Source organism: Crocuta crocuta, unplaced genomic scaffold (genome assembly GCF_008692635.1).
Source record: "Crocuta crocuta isolate KB4526 unplaced genomic scaffold, BGI_CrCroc_1.0 scaffold141, whole genome shotgun sequence".
Classification (NCBI taxonomy): Eukaryota; Metazoa; Chordata; class Mammalia; order Carnivora; family Hyaenidae; genus Crocuta; species Crocuta crocuta.
Window position 1 is genome coordinate 422,141 of NW_027527951.1, and position 15,149 is coordinate 437,289.

Consider the following 15,149-nt stretch of genomic DNA (forward strand, 5'->3'; position numbering starts at 1 on the left):
TTTGAAAATGGAGTGCACATTGAAAGGTTGCAGGAAATTTGTATATTACAGGGTCACAAAAAAGGAATTTGGGATTTCTAGTGGGCGGCAAGCTCAACAAACCAACCAAAATAAAGGGGTCCAATTGTTTGCTTTTGGTTGTTGTTAATGTGATATCAACCCGAGAATGGGAAAACCCATGTGGTGAATTGAATTCAGTTTTCTTAGCACATGTTTACCGCAAGAAGTAGGCATTAGAACTTATCAAGGAAAGACTGCTAGTGTGGTTGAGGATTCTAGAATCAATCAGCTATTGTTTTATTTTTTATTTGTTTTATAATTTGTTTTTGATTTATTTCAGAGAGAGAGAGAGAGAGAGAGAGAGACAGGTGAGCAGGGGAGGGTCAGAGAGAGGGAGACACAGAATCTGAAACAGGCTCCAGGCTCTGAGCTGTCAGCACAGAGCCCGATGTGGGGCTGGAACCCTGGCTTGAACCCACTAACTGTGAGATCATGACCTGAGTTGAAGTCAGACGCTCAACCGACTGAGCCACCCAGGCGCCCCAATTAGCTATTGTTTTAAAAAAGTGACAGTTTTGTCTGAAGAAGGGAAGACAGACAATGTAATAACTCTCTTCAAATATGTTAAGACCTCTTTCTAGAGAAGAGATTAGACATGTCATTTGAAGTGCTCTAAGGAAGGAATGCGAACAATTGGCAAGAGATGCCGAGAGGAACGTTTTAACACCACTCAGAGCATTTTTTTCCCCTAATCATTATTGCTGTTCACCAATGAAATAGTTTGCCTTACATGGATGGTATGGGTTTTGCATTACTAGAAATATTATACAACCTTTATAATTTTTTTCTTTTCTTTTTTCTTTTCTTTTCTTTCTTTCCCTTTCCCTTCCTTTCCCTTCCTTTCTCTTTTCTTTTCTCCTTTGTTTACTTTACTTTTTTTTTTTTAATATAGAACTCCCTCTTAAGAAGATGTGGTTTGAAAATAGAGAGCCACATATAAGGAGGAGTTGGTGGCTCAGTAGGTTAAACGTCCGACTTCACCTCAGGTCATGATCTCACAGTTTGTGGGTTCGAGCCCTGTGTCAGGCTCTGTGCTGACAGCTAGCTCAGAGCCTGGAGTCTGTTTCAGATTTTGTATCTCCCTCTCTCTCTGACACCCCTTTGCTCATGCTGTCTCTCTCTCTTTCTCAGAAATAAATTAAAAACAAAAAAGAAAATAGAGAGCCACATATAATATGATTGAAGTATGCTGTGGTATTGCTTTCCTTCTCATTTTCTGGATTTAACAACATTTTTAAGAAGAAAATATTTTTTTTTGAGATTTTATTTAAAACTTAAAACAATTAGAGAGGAAAGATACAAGTTTATCCTCAGGAAGCTTCTAGAGCAATAGAGCACCGGAAAAGGAGGTTCCTGCTTTGGTTACATTAGATTCAATAAATAAGACGATGCTTATGTGGATGCTGCACCAATGATCATGTGCTAGACAAGGCAGTGCATCTTACTCTGTAGGTAGAAATTTGTGTTGTAAGCATGGGACTTAGAAACTCTCTTAAGTATCATTATTTCCTGGGTTTCTTTTTGCTTTTTGTTTTATTTTATAAGGTCTGTGGTCTTACTTTAGTCATAAAGCAGTTTTCTGAGTTTGTCAAGAAGATCTTCTGTTTATAGCATCCCAAGGCCCCCATTGTCACTGGATAATCATATCGTTTGATTATTCTGTCTTCCTCCACTTTATATCAGCCTGATGACTGTGTTCTGATTCTTTAAAGCACTATGCAAATCTAAGTAGTAAATGCAATGTCTAGTCTTACTGGATACCATGTACATTAGGTTGAATAACCCTAGGAATTTTGTTACAATCATGTCATGCCTAATGATGACCTACTCAGCCCCTGCAAACATCATTCAATTACTCATTTCAGCATTGATTTTTCTCATGCTTTTCTTCATGGCATTTAGACGGCTTTTACATTTCTCCTTTTACTGAGGGGGAGTGGTATATAATGGCAGAGATGTTTTGCTTCCCAGATTCATAATGCTACACTCTGCTTCAAGTCCTTCTGGGAACAAATTGGGGTATCAATACATGAATAATGCCACACTTATTTTTAATTGAAATCACCGCTTTCATAGAAATGGTATATTAACACAATTTTCACTGCCAAAATATTTTAAATGCCTTTGTACGATAAAGAAAAGATCACCAATTCTCTGTATCAAGAATACAATTTATCCCAAACAGTTTTCCAATAAAAGTAGAATTATTAATGGAAGAATAATACATGTAATTTCAACAGCTAACCTTAAAAATGGAAATAATGTATCACTTTTTAAAGAATACATTATATTCACATGCACTGTGTTTATGGGAGTTTAAATTTTTTTTAATGTTTTTTATTTACTTTTGAGAGAGAGATAGAGACAGCATGAACCGGGGGAGGGTCAGAGAGAGTGGGAGACACAGAACCTGACAGGCTCCAAGTTCTGAGCTAGCTGTCAGCACAGAGCCCTACACGGGGCTCGAACCCACAAATCGCGAGATCATGACCAGAGCCAAAGTCGGACGCTCAACCGGCCGAGCCACCCAGGCGCCCCATGAGAGTTTTTTTTAAAAACAATTCTTTGCAACTAAGATCAAATTAATAGATTCACAACAGCTACATTTTGTTTTATTTAGCTAAATGTTAATCATGTTCTCTTTTTAGAAAATGCTTATTTATTTATTTTGAGAGAGAAAGAGACAGAGGGAGAGAGAGAGAGCACACATATACATGCAGGGAGGGGAGGAGCAGAGAGAGAGAGAATCCCAAGCAAGCTCTGTGCTGTCAGCACAGAATCCTGTGCGGGGCTCCGCCACATGAACCATGAGATCATGACCTGAGCCCATCAAAGTTGGATGCTTAACCCACTGTCCCACCCAGGCACCCTATCACATTCTTTTCTAAGATCTGTTTTGCCTTCATTCGAGTAAAGGCAAAGCTATTTTTTTTTTCAAAGCATGACTAATTTTCTCCTACTTTTCTTTAGTACATTCCCATTTTACATGAGATATGCATCTTAATATTTTCTGCTCAGAATTATAAAAACTTCTAGAAAAGGCATTTAAAAAAATTATAATGGCCCATTTAACTTCACCTCTACCAGTTGTAAAAAATTACACAAAGAGCTATTGTTAACCTGGAAAAGGGTGAAACATTTAACTCACTGGATTTGGTTTCATAAATACTAATAATACTTTTAAAAACATTGTTAGAACATTTATTCCATCTCCTTTATAATATATTTTTCTTCTTTTTAAAACTAGGTTTTATATAGTCTCATTTTTAATGTCTCATTTGAAGGAGTTTTTTCATAAGCCCTTAAAAGATATCCTGATTTGAATTACTCTTGCTCAGAACATTCCTAATGTTTAACTTATATTCTCCTTTATTCAATTGTCGCTTTTCAGACTATCTTAGAAAAGTAATTTTCCTCATAATTTCCCCCTTAAATCACTGCAGGTAATCCCAATATTTTATCTTTCTTAAGCACATAGTGCTACTTAAATTTGCAGAAAATCTGAAGGTGACTAATATTTCCTTTAGTTTTTCATTTTGGATGAAATGATGCAGATGTTCTCATTTAAATATTGTAACTTAATCTCATTAAAAGGTAAGAAAATCCCATAGGACCTTTAGAATTTATAAATTTCTCTACTTATTTCACATTTCCATTTAGTGTCTAAACCATGTGTCAGATTATGTTCAGAATGGAGCTGTTGATTTTCCTCTCCTTGTTTGATCCCCAGATAGAAAACTGGCTGTCTCCCTTTAACCCTTTCATATCCTCAGCCACCTTCCACATTTAGTCTAACTGAATCCTGGAGTTGGCAACTCCAAAATGTGATCTATCCATCCATATTTTCATCTCTGTTGACACCACCTTCGTGACGGCCACTGTGATGTCTTGCCTGCGTTTTCACGATAGTCTCCTATCTGGTCTCTTTGCTTTCATTCTCACACTCTTTGTAGTTTATTTTCAACAAAGCAGCCAAAATGACTTTTGAAACTCATGAGTCAAGTCATGCCACTACCCACGTTAAATCTTTCCAAGACGTCCCCATTGCACCAACAGTAGCATCCAAATTGCTTGGTTTACCAGCTCGTGCCTACCCTTCCACCCTCCTCTAACTTACAACCACATTCTCCTCAGCGTCCCCACCACCCCATCAGTAGTGTTCAGTGTCATGCTCCTGCCACAGTGGCTTCCTCTCCTCTGTGACCAAACTGAACACTGTCTACATCAGAGTGTTCTTACTTTCTGTTTCTTACGTCTAGAATTTTCTTCCCCACATTCTTCACGTGGATGGCCTCTTTATTCTTCTTTGGATCTCAAATGACACTTATTCAAGGATTCCTTCTCTATCCATCGTTATAAAAGTGGACCTCTCTTTCTTATTATTGTATCATCTTAATTTCATTATCACACCCCTCACAGCTACAATTATCTTGTACAATATAATTATTTATTTATTTTTTCTACTCCAGCAGGATATAAGCTGTAGTACCATAATCAGTTATTTCTCAAAGGAACTGTGATACTTTTTAGTGGGAAATGGTATTTAGAAACCAAGATGCGGGTGCTAAGTGTGCATATTTTTATTGGGGTATCATTATTTCCAATCTCTCTCAATAGATACAACTATGTAACTCCATTTATATTTCATATATTATACATCTCTATAGTTATTAAAAATAACCTGTATTCTTCAAAAATGCCAAAGTCATATAAAATTGAGGAAATATTCCAGATTAAAAGAGATTAAAAAGGCATCATATCTAAAGCTAATGTGCCAGCCTCCAGCGGATCCTGGATTGTTAAGAACTTATAACCTTTATATATAGTGTTTTATTTGGAGAATTGACAAAGTCTGAATAGACTGTAGATTAGATTAGATCATAATAGTGTACAAATGTCAAATGTCTTGATTTTGTGCTGTGATTGCTCATGAGAAAGTCTTTGTTCTCAGGAAATATACACTGAAGCATTAGGGATGAAACATCACCATGTCTGCCACTCAGTCTTAAGTGGTTCACAACAAAACACACTCACACCTGTCTCTTTTATCTCTTTCTCCAATCCATCTATCGATAGAAATAAAGGAAGAGAATAAACAAACAACTAGGGAAAGGGGCAAGTTGTAAATAATTGAATGTGAATAAAGGGCATGTGAGAGTTCTTTGTTTTACAACTCTTTAATAGGTTGATAAGAATTTACCAAAAAAATCTTCAAACTATGCAGTTTGGTTGCATATTTTTTCTATCGACACTGCCTCGTTTGAATGAGGACTGAAACAGCTTCTTTTTCCCTTTTCCAAGTAGAAAAGTAGATTAAATAGTTTGAAGTGAATAGTAGCATATACAACATGCAAAATCAGAATTCTTTACCAAGGACAAATGGAAATAAGGTTTATTAAAATCACTTTATTCTTAATTAAAGAGATTTTATGACTGCCTTACTTAACCATGACTAGTCCATCAGGTGCAAAACCACAGAGGAGAATATTATTGCTTAGGTTTTTTTTTTCTTTCACAAAGAGAAAATCTTCTAAACAGCTTAAACTTGCCTAAAGCAATTTCAAGATGACCTAACTCTCCCCAAGTGACTTCTCAAATTCTCAAACTATTATCTTTCTGTTCAAACCCCTTTTCTAACTTTTTCCCAATTATACCAGCCATATAATTGCTAAGCTGCGATTCCTATAGACTATCTCTATCAAAGGATCAGGATAGGGAATGATAAACCTCTTAACAAAAACTTAATTCTGATTCTTTTCCCAGATTAAGGTATCTTAGCAACCTGTGAAGCATTTTATCTGCTGATTCTATCATTTTGAGCACTTTGTTGAACCCTTGAATTGACCTTATACCTGTGTGTTTCCTCTCTTGTTGGCTTTATTGGTCCAGGTTATAAAAATGAGGTTGGCAAACAAAAAGCAATGTGACCACACATGTGTAAATGTATTTAGCCTTTAACATCAAAATTGGTTATTTATAAACTTATGGACCAGAATCTTTATTTCTGTTGTTTGTCTCCTGGGAAAAACAGGTCTAGCCCTGCTCCATGGGTGGCAGTGATGAGGAATAGGGCTTGGTTTTAGCTAATACAAGGATTTGAGATGAAAGAAGGGTCAAAGCTAAATACAGCCACAGTTGCTTTAGCTGGGGAAGCCTGAGCTGTGAAGCACGCATTGCAGTCTAACCTTCAAGGCAATGTCCCTGGTTACAGTCTTGCAAGATGGGTGACTAATGATAAGAGAGCATCCAACTTGTCCAAGCAGGTTCTAACTATTCTGGCTCAGAATCCCAGGCATACCAACTGCTGAGATCCAACAGCCACTGTCAGTGGTATCGGTAAATTGTGTGTGATATAAGCAACCACATTTGCCGTTTGTGACACTTTCTTCATCTTGCCTTTACCACACTGGCTACTCCGTCTCATCTCAGTCATGAATGAGTCATGAATCTCACTCCGCATCTCGCAGGCTGTGTGAACGAGAGTTGCAGATTCCGTCTTTATCCTCTTTTCTTCTCTCTCTCCTCTCATTTACTAAGTGACTATATCCCCTCCCATGGCCTTAAATATCACTCATTAACTAGACACTCTTTTTTTTTTCCTGTAGCCCAGACTTCTCCAGGCTTAGATTCCAGACTCTTACAGAGAGCTTTACTGATACTTTCCAGGTAGATACATGTAATCGGTGTCCAAAACTTCACATATTCAGAATAAACTCCTGATTTTTAACTTCTACTATCTGTGATTCCTTCTACAGATTCTCAGCTTTCATAATGAGCCATTCCATTCTTCTTGTTACTCATGACAAATTAGTTTTTGACAATTTTCTTTCTCTCATACCCAACATGCAATAGTAGCAAGTCTGGAGGCAGTGCCTTTCAAAATGTCAAAACTCAGAGCACTTTTTATCACCTTTATCATCATCACTGTAGTCTGAATAACATGATGTCTCATCTGGATTATTGCAATAGCTACTCACTGGTCTACCTCATTCTACCCTTGCTCCTACCACAGCAGCCAGAGGGATCCTTTTAAAAAATATGTCAGTTCATGTCACTCCTCTGGTTAAGTCTCTCTGATAGTTAATCCAAACTTATTCTCATGGTGTGGTGTGGTCCCCACTCTCTGATCTATTTATTACCATGACAACAATTTTGTCATTGGCTCCAACTTAGTCTTACTGACCTTTTTGCCATTCTTTAAACAACCAAACATACTTTGAACTCCATGCCGCCACTGGCTGGGATGCACTTTCCCCAGGTATAAGCTTCTAGAGCTCTCAGAGAGTTTTCCTAACCACTCTCAAGTACAGCGGCAAGACCACCATCACTCAGGTCACTGCACGTTCTACTTTCCTATTTTATTTTTTCAGTAGGTATCATCACTTGCAAATTATTTATTTGTTTCTTGTCTTCCAACTCCACCAAAATACCCACGAAAGCACAGACCTTTGTTTGCTGCTTTTCTTTATCCCTAGGAGAATGTTGGGCATCAGTAGATGATCAATAACCAATATGTGTTAATGAATTAATTGCACTTATTTTGTATGTGGAAGAAGTAGTTATAATAAACAGCAAGCCTTTTCATATTTTAGATAACATTCTAGAATGGGTAACTGAAATGAAGACTTGTAATTATTGAAGAAAATATGAATTCTTGTTATTTGTGTGGCCTCTTTTAAGCTCATCTGTAAACTGGGGACAATCATATCTTCTAGTCTACTGCAAAAAAAATGATATGAGCATTAAATGAGATGACATCTAGGAAGCATTGGTTTTTATTCAATATTACAACATCTGGTCTTTATATGACCATCTTGTGCTTGAGAAGTCCTTTGTGCCTCACTGAACCTTAGATGTTTTTTCTGTCCTACTTTTTTTCCTGTTCAGCAAAAGATTGTTTAACACAAACCTGGAAGATTTCTTAGTAGAAAGCAGCAGTATTTGCTTTGTCCAATTAACATTATTTTCGATAACCTAGATGAAATTTTTGAAAGTATGTTAAATTTCACAGATGCTGAAATTCTAGGAAGAATAGCCAATTCAATGAATTATGAAATTAATATAAAAAGTGTTGATGAGTGCAACTGTGGGCCAAAATATCATGCTGCACAAAAGGAAGAGAGCTGTACTTTGACATCATGCTAGTTATTTCACATTTATAGTTCATGTAATGCTCACGATAAAACTAAACAACTAGATATTATCATACTCTTAGCCAAACATTGAAACCGAATCTCAGAGAGGTTAAGTAACTTTTTCAAGGTCATGGAGCTAAAACCATGGAGACTGAATACAAATGGATAACTCTCTGACTTTGAAGTTTACGCTTTTTGCTTTATGATGCAAAGATTCGTTTGTACAATGTGAAAAACCCCACAACAGTCAGATTCAAAATGAGGGCTTGGTGGCAACACAGGAAAAAAATGATATTACCCTTAAGCCATTAGATGTGATTGTCAAAAGGTGACCAAACTCAAGCCTGAATTGTTTTCCCAGATGTAGAGATGGAGGAGAGAAGCCAGATCTATACTGTGCTGGTCAGACCACTCCTGAAATTTTGTTTGAATTTGGATGTCGTATTTTAAGGATCATGGAATAGCTGAAAATTACTCTAAGGGAAAATAACTGGGAGACTAAAATCCTTACAAAATATAAGAAGAGAAATGGTTGATGGAATAAGGAATGTGTTAATTAGGGTAGGAGGGGGGAGAGAGTCAGAAGTTACTGACAGTCACATAGATCAGAAATTTCAGTCATTCAATACAGCTCCCCAAAATATGACTATGAAAAGCTAGGTTTCTTTTTTTTAATGTTTATTTATTTTTGGGAGAGAGAGGGTGAGAGAGTGGGGAAGGGGCAGAGAGAAAAGGAGACAGAGGATCCAAAGAGGGCTCTGTGCCAACAGCAGAGAGCCCAATGCTGGGCTTGAACTCACGAACCATAAGATCATGAGAGTGTGACCTGAGCTGAAGTCAGATGCTTAACCCAGAGAGCCCACCAGGTGACCTAAGAAGCTAAGTTTCTTGGGTGAAATATGCTTCTGCAGGAGATCTTGAGTTCTCTGTACCTGGAAGAGGTCAAAGAAAACACACGTGATCATGGTAGGGAAGTTTCAAGGGGCATCCAAGAGGAGACTGAACTAGATAAACTCTGGGTCTGTCCTGACACTCAGATTTCATGTTTTGTTAGAAAAAGTGCATCCACCNCTTTAGAGGGCTTAGGGCCAGAAATTGAGTGGCTATCTCATCCTACTTAGAACGATAAATGTATATATAATTAAAATGTTATCTGGATCTCAGCTGAGGTCTTTGTGCTCTCCAAGAGCAGAATAAAATAGACTTGAATTTTATTTTATAGAATATACCCCCAATTCTATGCCTTGAGGAAATCTGAGATACTATATTATGTAAATTATTGGAGGGAAAGATGGGTCAGGAGGAGAGGTTTGCATGTTTTAGATTGCCAGGTCCCTGAGCTAGTAAAGAACTGAAACTAAGTTTTCCTAAAATCCAGAGGAAATAAAGCAAAGCAACATTCCCACCACATTAGTGAATTTAGTGAAATTTAATAAAGTTTAAAGGGGAGGTGGGTGGAGAGGAGGCAGGGTTTATATGGTAGCAAAGTAACTAAACTGGACATGAGCGAGGTCTGATTTTAAAATGTCTCTGGGCCATCAGCCACACTGGAATACTACCAGCCTTTTAATCCACATTGGCTTCATCTTCTTAAAACTCAATGACACTTCTTTCCCTTTCCTCCTCATCCCCATCTCTACTCATCTCCTGCTTCAGAATTGCCTCAGGAATTTCAATTTCTCCCCACTCCTGAAAGTCAGCTTCCCTAACTCTCAAACTCTCAAATTCACCTAGACTCATCATCACAAACGCTGACTTACTAAGGTGCTCAGTAGAGTTGGAGGGCCTGCTTATGGTAGAAATCACCATCTTTAGAAAGAGTATTAGCATGAGAACCATTTATTAACATTTCAAATTTTATTATTTTAGTTGGCAAACAGTAGAACTGATTTTTTAAAAATATGAAACATCTGGGGTGCCTGGGTAGCTCAGTCAGTTAAGGGTCTGACTTGAGCTCAAGTCATGATCATTCGTGGTTTGTGAGTTCGAGCCCTGTGTCAGGCTCTGTGCTGACAGCTCAGAGGCTTGAGTGCTTCAGATTCTGTGTCTCCATTTCTCTCTGCCTCTCCTCTGCCTGTGCTCTCTCTCTCTTAAAAATAAATAAACATTAAAAAATTAAGAAAATAAGAATACTAAACATCTGAGGATATTTTTTGCCAACCCCTCTATTTCAAGATCAAATAGAAAGAGTCAGCATAATGTAGTGATCTGGAGGCAAATGGATTTTATTACCAACTTTGATGCTGCTTGACCAGCTGTGCCACTTTGGGCAGGTTACTTAACTTCTCTGATTTTTTGTTTCTTTCATCTTAAAATGTGATTAATAGCGATGTGTTGGTGCTGTCTGGGTTAAATCAAATGATGTGCATGTAGAGCACTTTACAACTCCTTGTCTTGTGGTCAGTGTTCTATAAGTGTCAACACCATTACTAAGAGAGTTTCCTCACTCAAAAAACCTTTTCAAATTTTTTAAACTCAAAATAACTTTTTCAACGACCACCGAAAATTTAGCTTGACAGACTTTGAAGAATATACTGAGGATATTTACCACTAATATTTTTTCTTCTGCCTATCATTTGCCAAACTGTCACTAAGATTTCTTGAAAATGCACTTCAATGGTTTCTGTATTGAGAGCAATTTATTTGACTGGCAGAATGATAGACGAACTATTAGTTAAATACATTTTACCAATTCTATGACTTTCCCTGGTAGCATGGTATCAAGATTAGATACTACGATCCTAAATAATCCAGCTGACCTTTGGCAACATTGTAAATTAGAAATAATTTAATTTAGTACCAACTTTCTTTTTACTAAATCCCTATCCCAGCCTTAGACAAAGCTCCAGTCCTGTGCTGAGGTATGATAGTCACTAGCACATGTGACCATACACAGTTAAATTAAAATTAATTAAAATTAGAAAAAATTTGATATTTGAAATTTAGATACTCAGTTGGACTAGGCACATTTCACATGCTCAAAAGCCATATGACTAGTGGCTACTATTAGAGCATGTGCATATAAAACGTTTCCATCATTGCCCGAAAATTCGGTTGAACGGTGTTGCCTAAAACTCAAATAACTTGTATCCTTCCTCTGTCTGGCACCTTCAAAACTGCTTCTTGTTAGGTGTCATCACTCTCATGCCTTCTCCCTCTGAGATTTTCCTGTCCTTTGTTTTATATTATCTGCTAAGAGAAACTCAGGTGCTGAGGTGCTAAAGAGGAAGCTCTGGGATCATTTCCTGGTAAATGAATGGCTAACTATCCATCTTCTATAGTAGTATTTCTCAGAAAGTGGTTCTAGGGTGATTGCTATCGTAATCAACTGAAATAATTACATGTGAAATTCTTGGCCCTCATCTTAAAACCTCTCAATCTGCCTTGTGAGTCCACTTTCTTAGTCATTGTTATGGAGGGCAGAAGTTTGAGAACCATTCCTGAGAGGAACAACCACTATCCATAGCCAGTAACCAAGAGCCTTATACTTGGATGTTAGTTTGCATAGGAATAAATGCAATGCCAAGTTCAGGTAGCAGAGAAGATATTTTTGGAAGGATTGGGTTTGTTGACCTTCAAATTATACAATAGAAGGCCATTTGCTCTTAGGCTCATTGCAGACCTACTTACTAGCACAACACAGTTGGTAAAGCCCTCTTACCCATTAAGAGAATTTAAAAAAGAATTTACTCTTGACATGTATTTTCTTTATTAATGCTTTAAAAATCATGTTTACCTTGGGGTGTCTGGGTGGCTCAGTTGGTCCAGTGTCTAACTCCTGATTTCCGATCAGGTCATTATCACAGGGCTGTGGAGTCGGCACAGAGCCTGCTTAAGGTTCTCTCTCTCTCCCTCTGCTCCTTTCCACTGCTGGCATTCATCTCTCTCTCTCTGTCTAAAACTAAAAACTAGAAAATTAAAAATTAAATTAAATTAAAAATTACCTATTAATGCTTTCATTTTATTTTATTATTATTATTTATTTGTGTATTCATTTTATTATTTATTTATTTGTGGAAGGCTTCATGCATTTGTGTGTCATCCTTGCATGGGGTCCATGCTAATCTCTGTATCTTTTCCAATATTGGTATGTGAGCTGCTGAAGTGAGCATTATTATTATATATTGAAGGACACTCAACAAAGTTGTAAGATTTTGAATCGTACAATGTGATGATTTGATTTATGTGTACATTGTGAAAGGGGGAGTCATGTTAACATCTGCAACTTGGTTTTATATCATTTATAGTTTCATTTTATGTTGTTTAAATCTCCCTTAAGAAACAAATAATTTTAAAAGAATTTTTAAAGGAAAAATTAATGAAAGAGGAAAAAACAAACAGAAATAGGCTTTTAAAATAAAATTGAAAATGACTTAACCAACTACACACACACACACAAAGTCAAAACCTAAGCAGAAGCAAATAATGGAAAATTTTCTTTCAAGTCTCATCAAAGAAAAAAAGAAAGAAAAATAGTTAAACAATACTAAGAATAAGAAATGGAGAATGTAAACATGGATATAGACAATATTTAGGTGATTACAAATAAGGCAACTTGGTAGAAAAATCTTAAGTCAAGCTTTGTTTTATTAGTTATATAGACTTATCATAGGGCTATATAATAAAGCAGAGCAATTTGCCACAAATAGACTAGAACAATGGAATAGAGAACTTAGAAGCAAGCCTTCAAAGATGAGGAAGCTTCTGTAAGATAAGAGTGACATTGCTAAGCACCTGGTGAAAAAGTGTGGAAATAAGTAACTATCCACTTGGGAAAATAAAACATTAAAGTCTGAGCTTGAATCGTAATACAACTTTAGGCGCATTACGTTTTATGTTTTTTAGTGTCTATTTATATATTTTGAGAGACAGAGAGAGCACGATAGTGGAGCCTGATGGGGGATTTGATCTCAAGAACCTCAAGATCATGATCTGAGCTGAAATCAAGTGTTGGATGCTTAACCAACTGAGCCATCCAGGAGCCTCTGGATGCATTAACATTTTAAATGTGAAAAATCAAACCAGTAAAATAAAATAAACTGGAAGCAGTTAAATGAACTACTCTATATTCCTTTCACCAAATCTGTCAATTTGATTACCTCTGAACCCTTTCTTCTGACAAAATGGATGAAGTATGAGATAGAATATACGATCATGGAAAGATCCTTATAATTATTGTTTGCAAAGCTAATTTATAGAAAAAGGCATTTTTGTTATCAAAAACAAACACAATGAAATGAAGCACATGTCCCAAATCTACATAAATATTTGGAGACCGTCCCAGTCAACATCTCAGATATATAAGAAGTATCTAGTTATTTATCGTCTCTGTGTGTAGGTGAGTCAGACTCTAGACTCACCCTCTTTGTCTTATGGATGATTCAATTGCAGCTGCCTCGGGTCCTGCTCCCTTCTCACTGGTTGCTGTCCCACACGTGGGGGGAAGAGCTTATCTTCAGTCCATCCCTCTGAGCACCAACCATTTATGTTCCAGGTGAGAGATGGACAATTGAAATCTGGTGCCTTGCACATGGAGGGCAGAGGAATTTTTACTGAAGTAAGGACACTTGTCTGGGGCCCTGCCCTCTTAGGGGAACTCACACAGCCATCCTGGGAAGTTGGGATGCCTGGCCAGCAGGAGTCCTTCACTTATTCCCGAGATTTCCATCCTTTATTTGGGGGTAAAATTGTGCTCCCTGCTCTAGTAAACCTCAAAGATGGCCTGTTTCCCTTCTGGTTTCTTCAAACATACCTGGATCACCTCTTAAATGATTTAAACTTAGAAAAAAGCCTAGAAGAAACTGTATTAGAACCACATTTGCTTGTACCTTAAAAAGAAAAGAAATCTTGAGGAAAATAAAGGTAAAATCTGTATAACTGATTGAATCAAAGATGAGCATGGTATATAAGATGAAGGAGGGAAAAATAAGGAACATAAACAGAATTGTGATGAATGTATGCTGATATTCTAATTGAGTATGTGTGTAGGAAAAGATCTAGAATTATACCAAATATTTACAAATAATTACTTTTGAGATTAGGAGCACTTTTAACTTCATATAGAACTGTAATACTTGAAACAATTATAGGCATTTGCTACTTCTATGAATTATAAAAAAGGTAAACTCAAGAAGCAAACTAGACCAAACAAAAGAATAATTTTTATAAAATTTCAGTTTTATGATGATTAGGCCTGTAACTAAGTCAAGGAAGTGGTCTAAACTCCCTAAGATACTGTGCCCTCTAATGAAGATGTAGAGATAAAAGGCTGAATATTTATTTAAAACAAATTCTTTATTATTTTTGAAGTATTTGACAAAATTCCAGTAAGAAAAAAATATGAATATAACATGTCTGTTTCCAAAGGGCACAATTATTTGTTTGTTTGTTAATGTTTATTTAGTTATTTTGACAGAGAGAGAGAGAAAGAGAGGGAGAGAGAGAGAGAGACAGTGAGAGAGCATGGGAACATGAGCAGGAGAGGGGGAAAGAGAATCCTAAGCAGGCTCCGCACTGTCAGCTCAGAGCCCAGTGAGGGGCTCAAACTCAGAAACCTTGAGATCGTGGCCTGAGCCAAAACCAAGAGTTGGACACTTGACTGACTTAAGCCACCGAGTTGCCCCAAATGGTACATGTTTTGAAGCTTTTGATGTTCTTGGGCAGGAGATAAAGTTCAAGTAAAGATCTAGTTCTTCCATGAAAAAGAAAAAAAGTTTTAATGTGCTTTGGGACACTGAGAAATGCCATACATGTTGATTATTTTCTGGAGACTGTTAGAAACACAAGCAAGATTCTGAGAGGCTAGTTTTGATTTGCTTTAGGACAATTTCTTCTTGCTCGGTAGAATATAGGCCTTAAACTCTGAGAGCTGGACAGAGGATATATGTTTGCCTCTGAATCCCAGAGTTCTTTGTTCTAGAAAATGCGAGCGGCAAAGGGCCAAGTAACCAGAGT

General features: G+C 37.0%; 1 non-coding gene across 1 annotated transcript; it reads right to left on the reverse strand.

Moving 5' to 3' along the window:
* Window positions 1–12,202: 12,202 nt before the first annotated feature.
* Window positions 12,203–12,307, reverse strand: LOC144222000 (U6 spliceosomal RNA). The gene has a single exon (XR_013332249.1). It is a non-coding gene; the product is annotated as a U6 spliceosomal RNA (small nuclear RNA).
* Window positions 12,308–15,149: the final 2,842 nt, after the last annotated feature.